Genomic DNA, 24,047 nt, shown 5'->3' on the forward strand with positions numbered 1-24,047 from the left:
TCTATTTAATTTTGTTAAAAACCTGTTTCGGATTCATTTCGATTCATTTTTTCGTTTTTGACTTTTCGATTTTCGTTTTTTCAATAACCTGAACAGTTTTAAATAAAAAAAATATAGATTTTTATAAATAAAAAAAAAAACAAAAAATAACCGTCAAAGTTGATGATCAAACCGAAAAAGTTGATGATATTATAGTAAATCTTTCCCCCTCATTGTAAATAGTCCCCAGTTGTAATTATTTAATAATGAAATATATTTAAATATAATATAAAAATATAATATAAAAAAATATAAATATAAAAATATATATAATATAAAAATATAATATAAAAAAAAATATAAAATATAAAAATATAATAAAAAATAAAAATATAAAAAAATAATTTAAAATATAAAAATATAATATAAAAAAAAAAAAAATCTGTTCTTATCAGTTAAATATCTGGCACGCCGGCACAGTCCGGCTCATATATTATTCTGATTTTTGGTATTAGGTCATGCATCGTAGGTTTACCTTGCCTGATTACGGGTAGCCTCAACTTTGCACTACTGCTGAGCGCGGCCCAGATTGAAAATAACAAAAATGTTTTGACTTTTGGAGTGTCCAACATTGCCAATGGTCTCAGCTGCTGCTGATGATGATTCTGCTAATGATGGTAATAATTAGACGTACTAATTCAAACCACAAGTACATTGTTGAAAATTGTGTCAGTCCGACTATGTCTGCAGTGTTCGTTATCGCTTCTCGGCCTAATGGCTAAGATCGGGTACCGGTTTTTGAGTGAGACAGCGTTTCTTATATAAATACCAATGAGTATTAATAATTATTAAGGCTTACTGGCATATAGTATAGTTTAGTATAGTTTTATAACGTTTATATGTTTTAAAACGGCTTAATTATTTAAGGTCTACTGGACACTCAGTATTTTTATACACTATTGAGTTTATATAATTTTAACACCAAAAATCTTAAAACCTCCCCAACAAAATGTAGAACATAACGCAATCGGGAATATGACATGTTCACATGCGCAAGTTATATATCCAACACAACCAAAACAACATCTCAGACAATTAAATAAAACTTTACTTAGAGAGCTCCTACACCAATTTAGAATCAAAGACTTACTTATAGCTTTAAAAGAAAACGAATTAGATAAAGATATTGATGAAGTCCAGCTAATAAGGAATGATTTAATAATTGAATTAACTTTTAAAACTGACAAAACAAAAAACAAACTGCTTGAAAAGGGACTAGATAATAAAAGTTTCCACCATCGCTTTACTAATTCAACCCTAACGAGACATCTGAGCAAACGGGTTACGGTGTCTGTGCTGGGCTTACCTCTTGAATATAAAGGATTTATTTTCGGGGAAGTTTTGAAGAGGTTATGGAAAAAGCTATGGAAAGCATATCCAATCCAGATCCGTAATGAAAACAACTCCAAAGAACAAAACTCAATACTACACGGGTATTTTAACAGCGAGTATGGATAAAATCAAAAAACCCATACCCAAAACTATTAAAATAGAGGGATATAAAGTAATAATATATATACCGGATAAGAAAACAGCCCAGTTATGAAAAATAATCCCACAAACAGAACATTTAATAATAAAGACAAAGATGAAGCTACATTAGCTAGAACGGGGTTAAAAACCAACTAACGTCCCAGAATGAAACCATTGAGAGTATAACAACAAACGAAAAAGTAAAAGAATATAAGTTTTGAATCCAAAATGCCAAAAAACCATAACAATCTTACTCAAAAATAATATTCATAAACTGAATCATATGGAAATATAGAAAAAAAACAAAACAAAAGAAGAATTAAAAAAACTAAAAGTAAAAAACTTTAAAAAGCCAATAAGAAAAAAACCCATAAAAAACAAAATAAAACTAAATAACTATAGGTTTTAGTCATAGCAATCAAAATTATTTCTTTTAATGTAAATGGTTTAAGTAATGACTGTAAGAGACACAATCTTATAAATTTTTTTATAAGATTTATGCAAGAAACGCATTGCACCATAAAAAATAAAAACTTTAAACAAAGAAATGGAAAGCTAAAAGTGGAGGTTCTGCAATATGGAATAACGGAAATGTAAAGGAACGCGGTGTAGCAATCCTTACTAAACATGAACACCCTTTTAGTATAATCTCCTGTGACAAAAATGGAAGGATCATAGCAGCTAACGTCAAACTAAAAAAAATGTATATAAGGATATTATTTACGGACCTAACGAACCTCAGGAAAAAAAAATTCTTATTCGGCTCATTAAATAAATATGTCCAAAATTCTAACCTACTTTTTCTCGTTAGAGACTTTAACATAGTCGAAAACCCAATCCTTGATAGAGATGGAGGAGACCAGTTAAATAACACAATACCCTGGAAAAAATTAACTTAAACAACTTAAGCGAAAACCACAATTTAATAGATCTATTTTGAAAGACAAACCCTACAAAAAAAGAATACATACTTAAAAAAAAAGATAAGTCCTACAGGAATCGTATTGATCGAATTTACGGTTCAGTAAACAAGAAAACACAGATAAAAATTAGTTTTATAGACCCGAAACGAAGTGACCATCGAGCTTTGCTTTGCCAATACCCTACAGAAACACATAATGAAAGAAGTCCAGGTTATTGGCATTTAAACACAAATCAACTAACAGATACCCAATTTAAGGTAAACCTTTAACTTGATTTTGAAAAATTAAAAAAAAAAATATCTATTTAAAAATAGTAACCAATGGTGAGACATAGTGAAATATCAAATTGAACTCGCAGCAATTGATATCTCTTCCATAAAACGAAAAGAAAAATATCAAAAAACTTTACCATGAAAGAATGATTGAGTCTAAAATACTAAACCTAAACCCAAGTAAAGAAAACAGTAAACAATTTGAAACTGAACTGAAAGAGCTCTTTTTTAACTATGGTTTATCTATATGAACAAAACAAACAATAATTGAAGATAATGAAAAACCATCTAGGATTCTATTTCATTTCGAAAAAAACAATCAAATTAAAAAAATAATTACAGATATCAAAAATAATGACCATTTATACACCGATACTGATAATATTCTTAAGTTAACAAGAAAAGACTCTAAATCCCTATTTGAAAAACAAGAACTCTGCATAAAAAAGCAAAAAATCTTTCCTGCCATGCATTAACAACCTCTTAACTGAAGAGCAAAACGCATATCTAAACATCTATTTCAGCAAAGAAGAGTTTTTAAATGCAGCATCATCTCTAAAAAAAGGGAAAACCCCCGGAATATATGGACTTCCTGTAGAGTTGTACCAAGAGTACTTGGAGAATTATCGGGAAGAGTTCACTCAACTTGCAAATAAAAATATATTCGAAACAAGTGATGAACTTTCCTGGTCACAAAGATCAGCTCTAATATGTCTCTTACCAGAAAGAGGAGATTTATCAGATTTAAAGAGCTGGCGTCCAATATCTTTGTTATGAAGTGACAATAAATTTATCACCAAAGCCTTAACCATAAGATTAACAAAGTTCTGAACACTATTCTTCGTACCTCACAAACATGCTCAGTTTCTGGCCGCAATATATTCTCTAACAAGTTTCTGGTCAGAGACCTTATCCAATATACGAACGATAAAATTATCCAAAGCTTTATTCTTACAATAGATCAAGAAAAGGCTTTTGATGATATTGATTGGAACTTTCTAATACAAGTTTAAAAAATATATAATTTAGGGCAAAATGTCACAAATGCAATAAAATAAATGCTAAAAAACAACCAATAAATAATATGTAACAACGGTTTTATGAGTAAACCATTCCCAATCAATAAAGGTGTCAAACTGGGTGATTTAATATCCTTAACGCTGTATTGTATGGCAGTCGACCCTTAAGCAATTCCATTAGAAAACAATCAAAGAACAGATGGAATTCCACTGCCTGGTACTAAATTCAAACTAAAAGTTATGCAATACGCTGATGATACCACAATGTTCATAAGGAGCTCGAATTCAGTAATTGAAGCGTTCAAAACCACAGATCAATTCGAAGAAGCTTCTGGATCAAATATAAATAAAACTAAAACCAAAGCACTAGCACTAGGAGGCTTCAATTACTTAGAATACGAAAAAACAACTACTGCTCTAATGTAAACTCTAAATGCAAACTTCAGCATTAATTGGTCAAATTTATGTTATAAATATATTAGGTATACACTTCCATACTGACTTTCATGTACGGCCAACATAAATTGGAATATGGCCTTTAAAAACTTTAAAAAAAAAAGCAAAATCCTTTAAATACCGCAATGTATCTCTCAGATGCAAAGCAATATTCTTAAACACGCTAGCGCTGTCTAAAATTTGGTTCGTTGCAAATGTTTTTTCCGACAAATATAAAAATACAAAAAGAAACATAAAAAACAATAACAACTTTTATTTGGCAGAGTGAACACGCCGAACCAATTACAAAGACAATCTTAACCTACCAACAGATATCGGTGGACTTGGAATTTTAGACACAGGAAAACAAATGTCTGGCCCTGAGAATAAAGCATGCTTTACACATGCAAGAATGTCAAAATCCACACGAACTCTACTACATACAAAACTACTTCTTAGCATACTCGTTTACTAAATTTGCCAAACTATATTATCCCCAATGGCTATTCCTAACAGAAAACAAATTTCCGAAATCCCCACAACACCCACCCTTCTACTATAAGGATATTATCGACACCTTTAAATTTTCAAACGAAATATTTCAAATAAATAAAAAAACATCAAAAAATCTATATATCCGCTTGCTGAAAGCAGAAGATAACCCAAGCATCAAAAAAGTACAATTAAAACTCCAAAGGAATTTACCTTGGAGGAAAATATGACTACAAAACCTTAAATGATATGCACAAGGTCCGTGCAAAAACACACTTTGGAGAATTCTCACGGACTCGTTACCGACCTTTGAAAAAATAAAAAAGTGGAACAATAATCGAGGTCGAGGAAATAAAGCCTGTAAAATTTGAGGTAAAAATGAGGACACATTGCATCCCTTCATTTTATGTAAGATCGTAAGAAGTGTGTTGTTAGTATTTAAAAACATTTACGAAAAATTAATCCCAGAACAAAAGTTTAACACGGTTCATGCATAATTTCTAATCATCACAAAAAACCTACTAAAAATAATTTAATATCAAAAATTGTAACAACACTAACAAATATAATTTCAACGGAGCTATGGAGAGCTAGAAACAAAACTGCTGCTGATGATGCTGCTGCTGATGAAGACGACGAAAATGATTAGACGTACTAATTCAAACCACAAATCCATTGTTGAAGACGGCGTCAGTCCGACTATTTCTGCAGTGTTCAGTTATCGCTTCTCGGCCTAATGCCTAAGATCTTCTGGTGTAAGTTTGAGACAGCGACTATAATAAAAGGTCTATTGGCCTTAAGTATAGTACTAGTATAGCCTAATATAGTTTAGTATAGTTACGGTGCCATATCCACGGGTTGCTTTTTATTAACCAGGTATAGGTGTACTTGACGTTATTGTTATTCGTAAGTGATAATGGATCTGAAAAAATCTACTCTTGATATGAAAAATATGGTAAATAATAACATATTGGAAATAGGCAAGAAACAAACTCTTGCATCTTGGAGCTATGCTCAAGTAGCTACAGGAGAAAGTAACGTTACTTTAAAACCATTAAAAAATACTTTACTTTGTTCATTAAGCAATACAGCCTGTGTAGAAGGTATACTTGCTATTCTGGAAGAGCAAGACTTAGATGATGACCTTTTTGGTTTTTAAGTTATAATAGGGGTGGGGGGGGGGGTTGGGGGGAATGAAAGAAATTTTTTTGAAGGATGACAAGTCGAAAAATACTCTCCTAGAAAGAGGGCTAAATATTAAGTTGAACACTATTGCCTTTTTAATTTTAAAACCTAACCGAACACCTAGGACGCCAACAACCCAAAGAAAAACGGTCTCAATCTTCGGCCTCCCACTTGAGTGCGTCGAGATTGGTGCAGGCAAAGAACTAGAAAGCTGTGAATATGGTAAACACATATTTACAAGGCCTCTAATGAAAAAAACCCGAAAAAACAAAATTAAATATTACTCTGGTATTCTACTCGTAGTATTGGAAGATATGATTAAGCCAATACCAACCCACATAACCTTGAAAGGTTATAAAGTTAAAATAGTCCATAGTGGTCAAGAATGGTATATCCCACATAAAAAAAGAAATTTATTTAAAGAAAGTGAATATAAAAACAAAGATAATACAAGAGTGGAAGGTTTAACTAATGAAATCCTAAGCACCAAGTTTAAAGTAACTAGGATCGAAAAAGAAGCAGATGTTGCAACCACTGAAACCGACATCCGCTTTTAAACAAATGAAATTAAGGTCAATTCAATTAATTCAATTAAAAAAGCACAAAATAAGGAACAGGACATTGAAAATGAAGTATATATTTATCAAGAACAAGAAATAAAACACAGAATACTATATAAGAACGAATTTATAGGTGAAGAGAATCCATCAGAGGCAATAGATGCGGACATAAACTCTTCGCAGGAAATAGAAAGTAGTGATAACAATAAATAATTTATCACAAATAACACAGAGAAAAACAAATACACAGAATCTAAACGATCGAATAAGGAAACACTAAATCTTGAAAAATTTAGTGAAAAACATAAAAATCAAAAATAAAAATAAAAATATAAAACATAAAACCAGACAAAAATATAAAATTTGAAAATATAATAAAAATAGAATCCAAAAGTAAACGAAAAATAAAAACATTTTACTTATAAAATGGTTTTAAATATCTACACACTTAATGTAAACAGTCGAAACGACAGTTCTAAACGCGCAAAAATAATTGTCTAAAAAATACCGACACCGATGTTATTTGTATACAGGAAACGCATTCAGCCAAGAAAACACGCCTAAATGGGCATTGGAATATAACAATATCACAGGTGGTTCGTCTCTGTGGAACAATGTGACAACAAAGAATGTGGTGTTGCAAAACTCACAAAAAATATAATAAATTTCCAACAAGTAAAGCATGATAGAAATGGAAGAATACTATCAACGAATATCAATATAGATAATACCATTATTAGAATAATTAGCAACCAACCACGCCCTACTATGAGATCTCATAGTTGGGCGTGGTTGGTCGGTGAAGGATGGTTGGATTGTAAGGAATTTGTAAATGTTTCGTATTAGTTATGGCTCAGAACAATAGGATTAGTTATATATAGTAACAGATAATCTTTTTGTTTTTATCTCAATTATATCACTATGACAACCTGGAGGTGTGTTAATCCTTTATAGATATATAAATGCATGTTTAATAATTTTTTTATTCATAATGAATTTTTATAACGATAACGAGCTTTGTCAACTTTTTTGTGATTGCGAAGGAAATCAATGCGAAAAATGTATAAATATGAAAGAACACTTCCTACATCAAGATCTGGAAAGCGAAAGCTTAGCAAAGAAGAAAAAGACAGAGATGCTAAACGAAGAGACGACGAATATATCGCATCTCTCGAAAAACAATACTACGACATCATCGGTAATGGCTGTAACTCCGGAGACGTCGAGGACATTAGAGCAATCCTGTATTTCAAAACTAAAAGACCAGAATTCAAACCGTACCCGTCTGGAGAAAATGAGGAGCTTATCAGAAATAACGAAATGGTTAGCCCATGTGGCAAAAGCGGAGAAGAACATGGAACTGTTGTTAGGGAAGAAGATAGACCTGCAGAACCGTTACTTGATGCCGGACATCGACAACTCGCACGAGATAATATTGAAGTCATTCAAACAAATGAGACAAGAGACGAAGAAAACACTGAAAAGGTTATTGAAAACAAAAGACCAAGAGATAAGATTCCTTCAGTCAATATTATTGAAATCGAGTCAGACTCGGACATGGAAGGTGAAGTCCCGGGACCACCTAAAAGCCCTGAGGAAATGCCAAAAGAAGCTTGTTGTGACAATGGACCAATTAGAGGAATCGATTGTCCAATAATTACGTTAGACAATTCTGTAAGTGATTGCGAACATAATAAATGTTACTGTTGTAATGTTTGTCATGATATTAATTGTAATAATTATTATTTAAATAAATAATATTTATTAAGGAAATGTTTGTTTTTAATCAAAATCTTAAACATGGGTTTGAACTGTTCCATGTAATTTATACAGGGAGCCGTCAACCGTACATGTGGTACGACGAAAAGAAATCAAAAATGTTATACGTACCCATACAGACTAAATCCCATACAGTCTGCAAATACTTTGACGGTAAATCGTCAGAATTCGATGGACAGTATCACACCCACGAGCTCTATGCAATGCATAGCTTTGGCAGATGTACAAGAGACGCGGACCTTCTCAATATCAGAAGACGATTCTTCAGTATCAGAAGATTTAAATGTATGGGGTGTCAAAAACGACACAACGACCGTTATGGAACGCAATGCTTTACGTGCAAAAAAAGAGTTAAAGCTAAGTACGTTAACTCAGCAAAATACCTCCGCAACCTCTTTGTCTACTTGGGTAACATTGTTTAAATTTTTACATTCTCATATAAATATTGACTTTAACGATATAGACGACGATATAGACGATAACGTAATTACCAAACGACCAAGCATTAAAAACGAGCGTAAAGAAACATTTTGTACTTATCTTGTTAACAACTGTGTGATCAATTCGCGTCATTATGACAATTTACTCGAAACCGACGACAAATTAAGAGAACTTGAATACCAAATCGACGTACGCTGTCTAGAAACATCCAAAAAAACAATATTTAGGCAAAATTATTTGAAAATACGGAATTCTGATGTTTTAACGCCAAGAATAGTGGAATGTCGCGATACAGCAAAATTGGGAGCTATCATGTTTTTGCTAGGACATATTGCAAGCCAAAATACAATATCAGTAACACGCTTAAAGAAATTATTAGCAAGTTTTCTCTTCAATTTAAACCACAAAAAGAGAGGATTGATATTATGCGGACCTTCAGACTCGGGTAAGACATTCTTTGCTAATTTGTTATTGAGTAATTTTAAACCTCACGAAATTGGTTATTTCAATTGCCCTACTGGTCCGTCACCTTCAGCGTTTATGTTGCAATCGTTGTCGAATGCATTAGTTTATAGATGCGACGAAATGGTTTTTGAACATTTGGGTGTGATCCAACAAATGAAGCAATTGTTAGAGGGTAGTAAAACCTTGACGACTGATGTGAAATACAAAAATGCGCTAGCAATAGATCCGCATCCTACCCTAATAACTATGAATAGCACATCAAAATACGACATATTAAAATGGCATCCATCAGAATTTCAAGCTTTTGAGAACAGATGTACAATTTTATGGTTTGGGTGTCCCTTATTAAATATATTTAATTCTGACGAGTTGTTAGCTGTTAGTGGGTGCGGTAATGAGTTATTGTATATATTAAGTTTAGAAAAAACAACAAGTAATTATAATGATGAAAATGTATTAGACAAATTTAGAAATTATATACAATTATAATTTAAAACGTTTTTTTATTGGCTCATCTTCCTCTTTAGCGGGTGCCTCTCCTATAAACATAGTAGCGAAAGCGGGATGAAATAATTTTTGATAACTATTAAGAAACGATATATTTCCCTTTTTTGTACTAAACGGATTAAACATTGTAACAGTTGTATAAGTGCAGTCTTTTGCAAATTGACATTGAATAGGATTTGTTTTGCTAAAATTAGGTTGAACAGGTGAAACGTTAGCGATATCATAAAACCATTCTTTGCCATATGTTCTTATAGTATGAGATAAATGTAATTTAAATCTTACAAATGTCGGCATAACGTCTGCGCCTAAATAAGCAGGATCAAAACAAATATAAAAAGGCCTTATTGTTTTATTGCCAGTGAACGGGGCAGTGGTAGGTAAATAATTCCATTCTGGTGCTATCGTGGGAGTAGTTCCGTTGGTAATATGGTCATAATTATCTCTATTTTTAAAAACAGTTGCGTTATTGTCAAATTCTGTATACGGATTCCAGTACATATCGAAGCAATTCTTAAAATCAGTAGGCACATTTTCAGAAGTATACGGATTTAAAGGAGCAGCTACATGTACTTTTCTCCCGCCGACTATTTTTCCTTGATCTAACATCATTTCATTGTATTCTGAATTAATTACAGGTAATTGTATGTCAGCATGTGTTGGGTCAGCTATCATTGCTCGCGCAACTAAATTACTTATACCATAATGGGGAGTAGTTACGTGACCATAAAAATAATCTCCTCTATAAGTATTTAAAACATTATAAGTTTTTGTTTCAAATCCTAGTTTTTCTAAATTCAGTTTAGTAGCGTCAAATTTAGCTATAAAAGAACCAGCACCTCTGCTATCAGTAGTAGCGTTTACTGCGTCAACTGTCGTTAATGCAACCTGAATTTCCGGATTATTTAATAACAATTTAATGGGTTTGCGTAGTCCTATATCATTTTTCCATGTCAACTCAAACATTGTTTTTTCTGCACAGTTATTTTTTTCTTGAAATCGAGGATCTTTAGTATTTACAGCACTGGCAAATCTAAGATTTACTGGTTTACCGGTAGGATCGTCAAAAAATAAAGAATTTTCTAATAATTCTATAGTCGGTAAAGGCTTAGGTAACTTTGTTGTAGAGTTATTTTTTAAGTCTTTAATTATTTGCCAATCTGAGGATTTAGCAAGTGGATACATCCGGTCAGTAACCGTTTGATCATGTTCCGTATTAAACAATCTTATCCCAATATTTGACATTTCTAATGGAATAGATGACGTTTGTGTAGTTTTCAATTGATTTTCAACTCTAACATCACTCATTCTAATAGAACATCCCATATCAGTATAAAATAAATCTGTAACACATGGGTGGTACTGTTCAGGATCTGACCACAAATTAGGAAATTCCCAAGGAAAATAATATATTTTATTTACAGTGTCTGCGGTTAAATTAATACCACAATATAATGTTTTTTGAATTGTAAATTCGTGATAGTATCCTTTACTATATTCATACCCGTTGTCTCCTATAGTAAAATCTATATCGGAAGGCTCGACTATGTTCGGTGGTTGCTCTGCCATTATTTATAGGGTGAGTACCTCTTTGAGACGATAATAACTAAGGATGATAATAACTTCTTTTTCCTGTCTTGATCATTGGCTGCTACTGCTTCAAATGGGTCACTACCGTATAATTTGTTTAATATAGACTCCTGCACTCTCATCCCTTGAGGCATTTCTTCGAATGAACCAATAGGAATGTATTTCTTTGGTAAATACGGACCCTCCTTCGGTAATTGAAAATAATCCATGGGTTTATATGAACCTAAGTTTTGAGCGTCTCTTGCTTCCTTAATAAAATCTAATTCCTTTGGGTTATATTTATATTCATACTTTACTTTTTTTAAACGCATATAATCAGGGAGATCGTTAGTAGGTACAGATTCGTAATCTGAATGTTGGTTCCAATCAGATAATATGCTACTATTACTAGAATTTGATTTTAACGAGGTTGTAGACGAATTTAATGATGAATTAGCATTTGACATTTCATAATCAGAATATCCATATAAATATTCTTCTAGTGTATTCAAAGGCCTGGTTTTACCCAATTGTTGCATAGCTATATAGTCGCTTGCATATACCTTATTTTTTGGTAGTAAATTATTTTTTAAAGTTTTTCTAACGTCGGTAAGGGTGGGTAATTTTGGCAACATAGAACCTATGTTCTTAGTAGCAGCTGGAATATTTTTTATTGAATTTGCGACATTGATAACACTTTTGGGATTTAAGGCCCCTGTTAACCCTGTAACAATAGATTCAGCTATTCTTGCTTGATCAGGTTTTTTAAAGTTTTTTTCGTTAACTCCAAATATTTGATTATTCCAACCTGGTGCTACTTGCAACGCTTTCTTGGGATTTATTTTATTTACTCTAAACTGAGCTGTATTGGCTTTTCCTATAGATTGTATTTGATCTTCCATAACTATTTTTATATGTATTTTCGCACATGCAGATATTCCAAATATCACAAGCAAAAAGATTATGATTAATACATTCATTATACAAAGAATGGCATGCTGTTTTACCACACCAATCACAATGTACAACGTGTAGTAACGCTAGCAACATCAAAAACATTTTGAAGGGATTATAGTCTACAATCTATATTTATATAACTAATCCTATTGTTCTGAGCCATAACTAATACGAAACATTTACAAATTCCTTACAATCCAACCATCCTTCACCGACCAACCACGCCCAACTATGAGATCTCATAGTGTTCGTCCGAATAGTCCATCGGATAAAAAAAACTTTTTTCAATCTATCGAAGAACATGTCAAATTGTCGGACAGCCTGTTCCTTGTAGGAGACTTTAATATGGTCGAAAACCCAACACTAGACAGATTTGGTGGTGACCTCTACAATAAAAATTGGATAACACTTGGATCCATAAACATTAAAGCAATTATAGTAAAATACAATTTAATAGACTACTATAGAAAATAAAATCCTGAAGGAACTGATTATACTTATGCAAAACTGATGGATCTGTCAAAAGTAGGATAGACAGAATAAATAGCCAGAAAAATGATAGAATTATCTACAAATATGCAATCAATGAAACCGACTTGAGCGACCACAAAGCCTACTGCCTCTATCAAATGACTAAAAAACCAAATAAAAAAGGCCTTGGATACTGGCACCTAAATGTAACCCTCTTAAAAAATCAAAGTTTTAGAAAAAATGTAATAAATGAATTTAAAAGTTTTGAGAAAACAAAACACTCTTACGAAAACTTAAACCAATAGTGGGAAATTTTTAAGTACCTAATTAAAGTAAATGCAATAACTAATTCCACGGAAATTAACAAAACTAAAAAAGAATATAAAAAACAACTAGAAAAAAAATTAAAAAATGAATATGAAAATGAAATAAAAGCTAAAGAAAAGATAACATCGATAAAAAATGTAATAAATATGCCTAGTGTTTATTATCGCGGAGTGTTTATTAGAACCAAACAACAAGTTGTTGAGGAAGGTGAAACCCCATCAAAGATTTTTTCAATTGAAAAAATTAATCAGAAAAAAGAGAACAATCGAGGAAATTACTAAAAACAAAACTCTATACAAAGAAACTGCTTGTTTTAATAAAGTAATTAGAAACTACTACAAAACCTTATGTAAAGAAAATACCCAAGATAAAGCAAAACAAAGCAACCTCCTAACGAATATAAAAAATCCTCATAAAAATTATGAAAATGCCTTTTTAAATGAATACTTGACTAAATAAGAACTGCTTAATGCAACTAATTCTCTTGCAAGGTCAAAAAAACCAAGAAGCGATGGTATTCCGGAAGAGTTTTATCAAAGCTTCTGGAATATAATTGGAACAGAATTTACCAATATTGTAAATAAAAACCTCTTTAACAAAAATGCCGAATTGTCATGCTCACAGAGAACAGCCATAATATGTCTTCTCCCAAAAGAGGGAGACCTAAAACTGCTTAAGAACTTGAGACCAATTTCCTTGTTGTGTGCTGATTACAAGATCATCACTAAAGCCCTTGCGATTCGGCTACCAAAGGTTCCTTGAGAAAATACTAGAACCATCGCAAACCTGCTCTGTTCCTAATCGTACAATCTTTTCAAATATCTTTCCAGCTAAGGATCTAATAGAGTATACCAAACGGAGGAGTAGAAAAAGTTTTATTATACCTATTGACCAACTTTTGATAAACTTAATCGAAACATTTAATAAACTTGATCGAAAAGTAATTAAACGTTTTAATTTGGGTTGTATGGTTACAAGAACCTTAAAACAAACGCTCAAAAAATACACAATCCCTTATTATAAACAATGGGCGCCTAAGCAAACTTTTCAAAGTTAATAGAGGAGTAAGGCAAGGCGACCCTATATCACTTATGCTTTACTGTATTGCGGTAGAAACCCTGTCTCTATCAATAAAAAAGAATCAAAATATTAAAGGAATTCAAATACCTGGAAGTATTATTCCTCTCAAAACTTTGCAGTATGCAGATGACAAAATGATTACTTCACAAAATATCTCATCCATCGATGAAATTTTAAAAGAAATAGCAGACTTTGAACTTGCTACTGGGTCAAACATAAACAAGGCAAAATCAAAAGCCCTGACATTTCGAGGCTTTGACCATCTGGCATAAAAAAATAGATAAATAAAGGATTTTGTAAAGATCATGGTATAAACTGGGTCAATCATACTGGCTTAAGAATACTAGACGTAACATTTAATACCGACCTTGCCTATTTAGCAATAATAAATTGGAAAGAAATTATAGAAAAATTAAAAAAAAGACCATTATCTTTAAATACAGAAACGCATCTCTGAGATGCAAAGGAATTTTCTTAAATACCTTGGCACATTCGAAAATATGGTACTTAGCCAACATTTTTCCACTAAAAAAATGTTTAAAAATAAAATAAAAAAAGAAATCTCGATCTACTTGTGGCAAAGTGAATATGCCGAGCCCATCAAGCGCAACATTCTTTACCTTCCACTAAAAATCGAGGTTTAGGACTAATTAATCCATCTAAACAAAGTATCTCCCTTAGAATAAAACGTCTTAAAAAAAAAAAAAAAAGTATCTGTTTTTATCAGTTTAATATCTGGTACGCCGACACAGTCCGACTTATATATTAATCTGATTTTTGGTCATGGGATTATTGGTTTACCTTGCACTAACCACGGGTTGCCTCAGCTTTGCACTACTGCTGAGCGCGGCCCAAATTGAAAATAAGAAAAGTTCTTGACTTTAAGAGTGTCCAACATTTTTAATGGTCTCAGCTGCTGATGATGATGGTGCTGCTGATGATGACGACAACGGAAACGATTAGACGTACTAATTCAATCCACAAATAGGGACTTTAACCAAACACGACGAAAGCGTATCTACAACGGGAGATTTTATGACTAATCGTCATATTTTTTTTACTACGCATGCCCAGTTACGGTGATTCCCTTACCTCATGCCGTTCTGAACTAGTTTAATACGGAAAAAAGCCATTTTGCGGTTGTTTCAAAAACGCGTGCTTTTGCGTTGAAATGGAAAAAAGTGTTGAAGTTACCGAAATTAGCAGAAAAAGGTGATGTATATTTTTATATGATTTATTTCAAGTATAAATATATTTGTTGTATTTATAACAAGAATATAACTAATAATTTAGGCTTGTTATTGAGTTATTTTTAAAACCCTGCCATTAAAAATAAAAGTTTCAATTTAAACTTAGCTTGAAGAACGTTATGACTTATAGTTGACTAAAATGTTTTAAAAGAAAATGTCATCAATAGTTTGTAAATATTTTATTTTTTCTTTTTAGAAAAATTATGGTGTGGAGTCCTTTGAAAGACGAACTGCTGTTACGAGAAATACTGCTAATAGAACCTTATAAACATAAAAGAAGAAGCAGAGAAAAGGGAAGTTCGTGGAAAACAATTGCAAATAATCTTTGTTCGAGCTCTAATGATGATATATATTTTAAAGTAGACGCTCGTGCTGTGAGAGAAAGATTCGATCTTTTGGTTTCTCAATATTTATCTAAACAGAAGACTGAAGAGAAAGCAAGTGGAATTAGTCCTCAGGTCCTGTTGATGAAGCTTTAGAACGTGTATTAGAACAAATAAAAGTATGCGAAGAAGAGTTAAACCATAATGAAAAACAAAACGATGAGGAAGCTGAGAGAGAAAGCAGAGGACATGAGAAAAAAGTCTATGGAAAGCTTTATGGAAACAAAAGCACGTAAAAATACAGAAAATAATGTAACTACTCCACCTTCAAAAAAACAAAGAAGTTCAGGAATTGAGACTATTCAGTATCTCAGAGAAAAAGCTGAAGCAGATCGTGAATTACGATTACAAGAACTAAACCTGCAGCGAGAAGAGCTGAGAGCTCGTCAAGAACAACAAAATCAAATGTTTTCAAATATTCTTTAACAAAATCAGCAAATTCTTGGATTAGTTGTGCAACTTTTACAAAAACAATAAGATAGATAAATATAGTAAATATTTTCTTTGTTTCTATATTTTAATTCTATATATTTTTGATATGGTTGTCACCAAATGTATGTAAGTGATGAATAATAAATCTATAACATTTTGAGAAAACGATTGTTTATTTTTTGAATAAAAAAGAAAATTAGTTGCAAGTTAATCAATTAAAGATGTCAGTTTTAAATAATAAATTGTTACATATTACCAATTTGGTAAAAAATAATCAATAAGATACTGTTCATAAATTTTGATTTATCATTGTAATTATAGTAAAAATTATGGAATTTGATACTCTAAAACATTTATATTTTAAGTTGGAGATAATTATTAATAAAGAAAATATAAAACACGAATAATTATAACTTATATAGTTGCTAACACCTGAAAATATATAAGAATCATTATAAAAAATAGTGCTCTAACAATGGGGGTTCAACCTCAAAACAATTGGATGTGTTTGATTTGTAAAGGCAAGAGTGAGCATTGGTTAATAATGCACAAACTTGATACATTTTTCCCACTGCACTTAATTGTACTTTCAGTTATTTTTAAAAATCCAGGAATGCAAAATAGTTAATAATTTCTCCAAAAACCCATTCCACAGACGATCTTACTTTACTCATAGCTTTGTTAAGTTCCTTTTGTTCTGGATTTAATGCATAACGATTACTGTAAGGGGTTTGAAGATGAATTCTCAGTGGATATGCTAGATCTCCATAAATACATAAAGGATCTCCATTTGGTCTTACACTATTTTGTAGTAATAAGTTATACAGATTTGACGAGGCAAGCATTGAGCTATCGTGTCTGCAACCTTCTACTGGCCCAAACAGATTTGCTATTAGTCCATTTGGAGCCACAACTGATTGAAACTTAATTGAATGAACTCGCTTGTGCCCGTTATACAATACTTGTTGGTCTTGTCCAGGTCTGCACACAGGTCTAACTGTCCCATCAACGAATCCCCAGCAAAAATCAAGTGGGGCACCCTTATTATGTATTGCTAAAGCATATCGCTCCAGTTGATTAGGAGCTTACCAATTCTGGTTGAAACTCTTGAGCAAGTGGTAGTGATTTGAAAATATTCCATTCATGACTACGTTTGACATCATACATAGCTCGGGAATTGGTCGACGAAAACAAGTCCAAATAGCGTGAAGGGTAAGCAAATCGCTTTAGAAAAACACAGAAGGATTCTATGCCATTAAAAACTGATCTGTTGCTGCAGATTATTTCTTCAGGTATGGCTAGTACTTCTGCGATACGATAGATGTCATTTTTATAAAATCTAAATTCTGCAAAACATTCATCATCTGTCATTAAATCTTATTTAAAATGTTGGTATTTCTGATATGGAAAGTGAAAATTTGTACTGGAATTTATATCATACAGTAATAGGAATTCTTCATCTGAAATCTCGTTTTGGCTATAAGCGGCTAAAATAACTTTTTTTGTTTCTCGTAAGGAGGCCATATTTGTTTTCGCGAATGCTTAGATAAATTTGCTTAATTTATAAAACTAAAAACGGAAAAACTCAGAACAGGAATTAAAATCGCCTTAAGTTTACCGTTGTCAACAAAACCCGTTGTCTTTGCTTGAAGTCCCTAATACATTGTTAAAGACGGCGTCAGTCCGACTGCGTCTGCAGTTTTCAGTTATCGCTTCGCGGCCTAATGCCTAAGATCAGGTGTAGTATCTGTTCTGCCTAAGATCTGGTGTAGTTGATGCCTAAGATCAGGTGTAGTATCTGTTTAACCCCCCACACTGTAAATAGTCCCTAATTGTAACTATTTTTTTAATGAAAGATATATTATATATGTTAACAACAACAAAAAAAAATATCTGTTCTTATCTTTTACCAAAGATGAAGACCTGAAATATATTACAAACTGGAAGCCCATCTCGCTTCTATGCGGTGATTATAAGTTCGTAACAAAAGCGCCTGCTATAAGGTTATAGAAAGTTTTAGACAGGATTCTGTAACCAACACAAACGTGTTCCGTTCCTGGTAGAATATCTTCTTGAACATTTTTCTGACTAGAGAAATTATAGAATACACCAATTTCAAAAGCATACACAGCTATATTATATCGATTGATCAAGAAAAGGCCTTTGACAAACTAGACAAAAAGTTCCTTTTCAAAGTCTTAGAAAAGTATAACCTTGGTAAAAGATTTGTTAACGCCATTGTAAATATAATGAAGAACTCACAATCCATCATCTTAAACAACGGATACTTGGGAGAACCTTTTGAAGTAAAAAGGGGTGTAAGGCAAGGTGACCCAATATCTTTAATGCTATATTGTTAAGCTGTAGAAACTTTAGCCATGGAAGTCAAAAGGAACAAGAAAATTGAAGGTATTTCTCTGCCAGGAACAATAAACAATAAACTCTCAAAGTTATGCAATATGCAGACGATACTAACATATTCTTACAAAACATTGATTCTGTCACAGAGGTCTTTAGAACACTGAAAAGATTTGAAAAAGCCTCCGGATCCAATATTAACAGCGAAAAAACAAAGGCTTTAGCTTTAGGAGGTGCAAACTATTTATCCTTTAATAAGTGGCTGCTTGCAGCCTTTTTAAAAGCAAAAATGTTTAAAAAAAAAAAAAAAAAAAGAATATATGATTCTTACGGAATATTTTAATATGGTTTAAAAACCCTACGTTAGACAGACAAGGGGGTAACCCACATTACAAAAACAATATTTTAGGTAAAGCTTCAGCTTTTTTTGCGAAAAGTTCGAGAAGTTGTTGATATTTATAAATATGTTATTAAACAAAATTAATTTTACTTATGAAAAACAGACAAAACTTTAAAAAGTAGAATAGATAGAAACTATGTACCTTTGACAATCTCAGGAAAGTACGAATGCGCTAAAATCGAAAACAAAATCAGTGACCACAAAGCCTTCAGCTGTACTCTGCAACTTGAAAAAGAAAATGAGAGAGGCCCGGGCTACTGGCACTTCAAAGTTAATTTTTTAAGCAATTGCGCTTCTAAAACAAAATTAAAAATCGATTTTGGATTGGAAAAAACTAAAAATAATAATTACTCTACTAACAATCAATGGTGGGAAGTTACAAAAAGGCTGCTAATTCAAAAAAGCGAGAGATAAAGGTAAAACAAAACTCCTTACAAAAAGATATTGATGAGGGAAACCAAAAAGAGACGAGGGACTTGAAAAAACTCAAAGTACTAGGATCAAAGCTTCGAGAACTCGTTTGCGACGGGGGCGTGTTCGTAAGAACAAAAGAAACCCTCGCAGAGAAAGGCGAAAAAGCGTCCAAGGCTCTCTTACAAGTGGAAAAGAATAACCAAAAGAAAAAAATTATTAGTTTAATAAAAGACGTTTATATCCTTTACACGGACACCGTCAAAATATTGCCCACAATTAAAAAGTTTTATAAAATCTGTACAAAAAATAACTCTTCATAAAGGAAAACAAAACCAATTTTTAAAAAGATCCCTCACCGACAAACAAAACGCGTAATTAAACATTCCCTTTAGCAGCGAGGAGCTTTATAACGCCGCGATGTCCCTAAACAAAGGCAAAAAACCAGGGATAGGCAGCCTCCCAGAAGAGTTCTATCAACAATGCTGGGATATTTACGGAGAAGAACTTACCGATCTTATGAACGGTTATGCCTTCGATGTAAATAACGAGTTGCCGTAGTCGCAGAGGACGGGGCTGATAAGTCTCCTTCCAAAAGAGGGCGATCTGAAGGCGCTGCAAAACTGGCGACCAATATCCCTGCTGTGCGCGGATTACAAAATAGTCATAAAAGTCCTCGCCTTGAGGTTTTCAAAGGTACTATATAAAATTCTCGGACCGTCGCAAACTTGCTCGGTACCGGGAAAAATATTTTCTTCAACATTTTCCTGCCCAGAGAACTAATACAGTACACTAACGAAAAAAACATAAATAGTGTACTGATTACAATCAACCAGAATAATGGCATTTGATGCAATTGATAAAAAATTTCTTTTTAAAATTCTAGAAAATATTAACCTTAATAAATACTTTACAACAGCAATAATGCAAACCATGAAAAACTATAATTCCGTTATAATAAATAACGGTTCACTGAGTAAACCCTTCAGTATTAGCAGAGGAGTTCGCCAAGGCAACCCCATCTCCCTCACGCTATACAGCCTGGCAGTAGAATCCCTGGCCCTTGACATCAGAAACAATCCTGATGTGGACGACATTTCTCTGCCGGGAACAAAAACTAAACTAAAAGTCATGCAATACGGCAAAATACAACAAAGCATTTAGGGAAAATAAACTTGAATACTTCAACAACAATTTTTCAATTAATGAATTAATAACAAAAAACAACGTCCAAAACTAAATTCTTGCCTTTTAACTAATGAAATTCATAAAGCTTGAGCAGCAAAATCAAGATCTAAAATCCTTATAAATTCAAAACTAGTATCTGTTCTTAGCCATAAAATAAATAAACAACAAATAATGTTAAAAAAATATATTTTTATATAAAAAATTAACATTACATTTCCGACAGTGGTGGAAACGCGAAATACGAATAGATCTTTATTACAACAAGCCTTGACCGTTATGGACAATCAATCAAACTCGACGCGAAGTTATTCCGAAGCTCTCAAAAGCCTGACTCGAGTAAATTTTAATAGAACCTACGCTACCGCTGCCTCTACGTAAGGTGATGAAGCGAAACCTCGATTACAGAAAACACTATCATCGAAGCTACACAATTAAGGATGCCGGGTTCATTCGCGATCTTGAAGGAATCCAATAAATTCACTGAGGCTCTGTCATTGAAAAAGTTATGAGAATGAATGCGACAAAGTATCGTTTAATTAAAAGTGGACTGGATATCAAAACTATATCACTACCGGTTTTCGCCGTCCAACAAAAACAGAACCTTTCATAGACGAAATAATGTTGCAATATTTGAATAACCCATTGAGGCACAAAATCTTTAAATTGATTTAATTCTTGAAAGCATAGGATACGGGTTAAACGTTAAAACAAAATTAATCATGCGTGAATCACCAGTTACGAAAACACCGTATTATTCCGGAATCCTAGTTGCAGTGCTTGATGATCTCCATTAACGAATACCACATACACTAACTGTAAAAGGACACCTATTGCGAACAAAGTACACACAGAAAGAGGATGAAAATATTAACGATTTTGACGACTTATTTTGGACGGAAGATGATAATGACATTGTATCGCAAGCTGTTGCTCTAAGTTATCAAATTATAAAGGACAAAATCAAAATACACAAGAGTGAACCTCTGCAACAAAGCCAAATTACAGTGTCCGTTTTGGATGTCTCGACGATGAAAGGTATCAATCATCCCGAAGAAGCGAGTAAGTCAGTGGAGGAAAGTCTGGAGGATTTGATGAATGATGTCGAGTTTGAGGCTTCTTCCATAGAGGCAGGAATAGAAGCTACAACAGCTATTGCCGATATAGAAACTACCCAGTCCCTCAGCACCCCAGTCCTTCACAGACTATTAGGGGAAGTTACTTTCCCTACCGAAGACGATTCTTCTCACAAAAAAATCATCACAATATCAGAAGTCCCTGCTGTTGATAACAAAATACCGATGTCGGCTACAGACCCTGATTCTATTGAAGTTAAATATCCGAATAGGAAAATTACTCTACCGATGATCAGGTAGTTAATACAGTTACTGATAAAAAGAACCCTTCCTGGGTCAATACATTATAAAAACAGGAATTGAAAGAGGTCCTGGATACTGGCATCTCAATGTAACACTTCTAAATGATGGCACATTTGAAAAAAATCCTAATGAAGCATTTTAAAAAGAAATCAGAAGAAATAGACAAATATAAAAACGAAAACCAGTGGTGGGAGATTGTTAAAAATGAAATTAGAATAGCTTTTAGGCGTTTAAATCAAACAAGAAAATACAAATAACAAAGAAAAAATTAAAACTCCTTATGATAAAGAAAAACAATATAAACCTCAAAATAAAGAATCAGGAGAAAGAAGTATTCGTGAGAACGAATGTCGAGGAAGTGAAAAACCTTTGAAGGTTCTTTACCAGATGGAAAAAAGTAACACGAAAAGTAGGCAGAAAGATGGTGACACTCAAAACATCCTGAATTTTTTTTAAAAAAATACTACAAAAAACTCTATAAAAAAGAAAAAATACTACACAATAATAAACAAAATATTATCAGCGTCATTGTATATCAATTAATATATGGTGAACAATTCACAAATTTAGTAAATAGAAATATATTTAGTAAAAAAAGAAAACTAACTTGGTCACAAAAGACTGCATTATTATATTTATTGCTTAAAGAAGGAGATGAAATGTGCATTAAAAGCTGGCGACCCATTTCACTGCAGTGCGCAGATTATAAGATTATACCAAAGGCCCTTGCAATGAGGTTATCAAAGTATTAGATAAAAAAATAGAACAGTCACAAACCTGCTCAATACCAGAAAACAAATACCAAGAAACATATATTTCGTTTTTTCTTACCAAGAGATATTATAGAGTACACAAACCAAAAGGGTATCGAAAGTTTTATACTCTCAATAGATCAGGAGAAAGCCAAACATTAATAAAGCAAACATTAGTAAAGTTCTAACATTAATAAAGCAAAAACAAAAGCCTAAGCACTTGGAGATTCCAACTATTATATATATAATAAATGTGAAAAGCAACAAATAAACTGGTCAAACGATTCAGGACTAAAAGCACTTGGCATTAACTTTTTTAACAACATACAGCCAATGTAAATTGGAATAGTGAAATCAACAAACTGCAAAACAAAACCAGGAAATTCAAATATAGAAACGTCTCCCTAAGATGTAAGGGGATGTTGCTGAACACACTAGTATTATCAAAAATATGGTTTTTAGCTAACGTTTTTCCTATTACGAATATTATAAATCAAAAAATTAAAAAAGAAATATCAAAAGTCTTATGGCAAAGTGAATATGCTGAGCCAATTAAAGGGGATATTCTGTGTACAAAAATTATAACAGGAGGATTAGGATTAATAGACGCAATAAAACAAGGACTAGCATTAAGAACTAAACACCTACTAAAAATAAAAGAAAATGATAGACCTCATGAATCACTCTATTCAGAACTACATGGTTGCAATGCACCTAATACAACTCTCTACGCAAAAATATGATCAATGGTTGTATTTAAGAAAAAACAACTTTCCGATGTTTCTAAAAAAGCCCTTTTTTACTATCAAGATATAATCCAAACACCAAAGGGAAACGAGAGTATCTTTGATATAAACAATAAAACAACTAAGAATATATATACAGTACTAAATAAAAGGGAAGAAAATATTAACATAACAAAAGCACAAGCAGTATGGAATAACAGATTCCAAAAAATTTTAACATTGAGCAAAATTTGGGTAATATGTTTTGCATCGTTTGCAGTAGGAACTAGTCAGAACAAGGAGGATTTTACATGACAGCCTACAAACCCATGAAAAAAATTATAATGTGAAAGAGGATTAGAGGTAAAGAAAATACAATATGTAAATCCTGTAATAATACCAAAACGATGCTACACCCTTTCGTATATTGCAAAAAAGCTAGATCAATATGGAAATTCTTTCAACCAATATATAAAAAACTTTTACCACAAAAACCCTTCAACACTATTTATACAATAATTCCTATTAATTTAGAAGAACTAAGCAAAATGAAAAAATAGCTCTAGTCACTACTACCCTGACTAATATAATTATCACCGAACTACGGAAGGCTAGAAATATGAGATCCAAAGAAAACAAAAATATACCAATAACAAAGGTAATAAAGATCAAAAAAGAAATTAAATACATTCGGGAAATTAACTTTAATATGTAACAAAAAGCAAACAACATGGCAAATTTTAAAAACATATTTTCTGTATATAAAGAAATTTCAATAATA

At 32.4% G+C, this 24,047-nt stretch overlaps 2 non-coding genes across 2 annotated transcripts; both read left to right on the forward strand.

Annotated features, from left to right (window-relative positions):
• The first annotated feature begins 379 nt into the window (after nucleotides 1-379).
• LOC136077438 (U2 spliceosomal RNA) lies at nucleotides 380-572 on the forward strand. The gene has a single exon (XR_010637070.1). It is a non-coding gene; the product is annotated as a U2 spliceosomal RNA (small nuclear RNA).
• A 14,091-nt stretch (nucleotides 573-14,663) lies between these two features.
• LOC136077426 (U2 spliceosomal RNA) lies at nucleotides 14,664-14,851 on the forward strand. The gene has a single exon (XR_010637061.1). It is a non-coding gene; the product is annotated as a U2 spliceosomal RNA (small nuclear RNA).
• Nucleotides 14,852-24,047: the final 9,196 nt, after the last annotated feature.

Source organism: Hydra vulgaris, chromosome 02 (genome assembly GCF_038396675.1).
Source record: "Hydra vulgaris chromosome 02, alternate assembly HydraT2T_AEP".
In the NCBI taxonomy this organism is placed as follows: Eukaryota; Metazoa; Cnidaria; class Hydrozoa; order Anthoathecata; family Hydridae; genus Hydra; species Hydra vulgaris.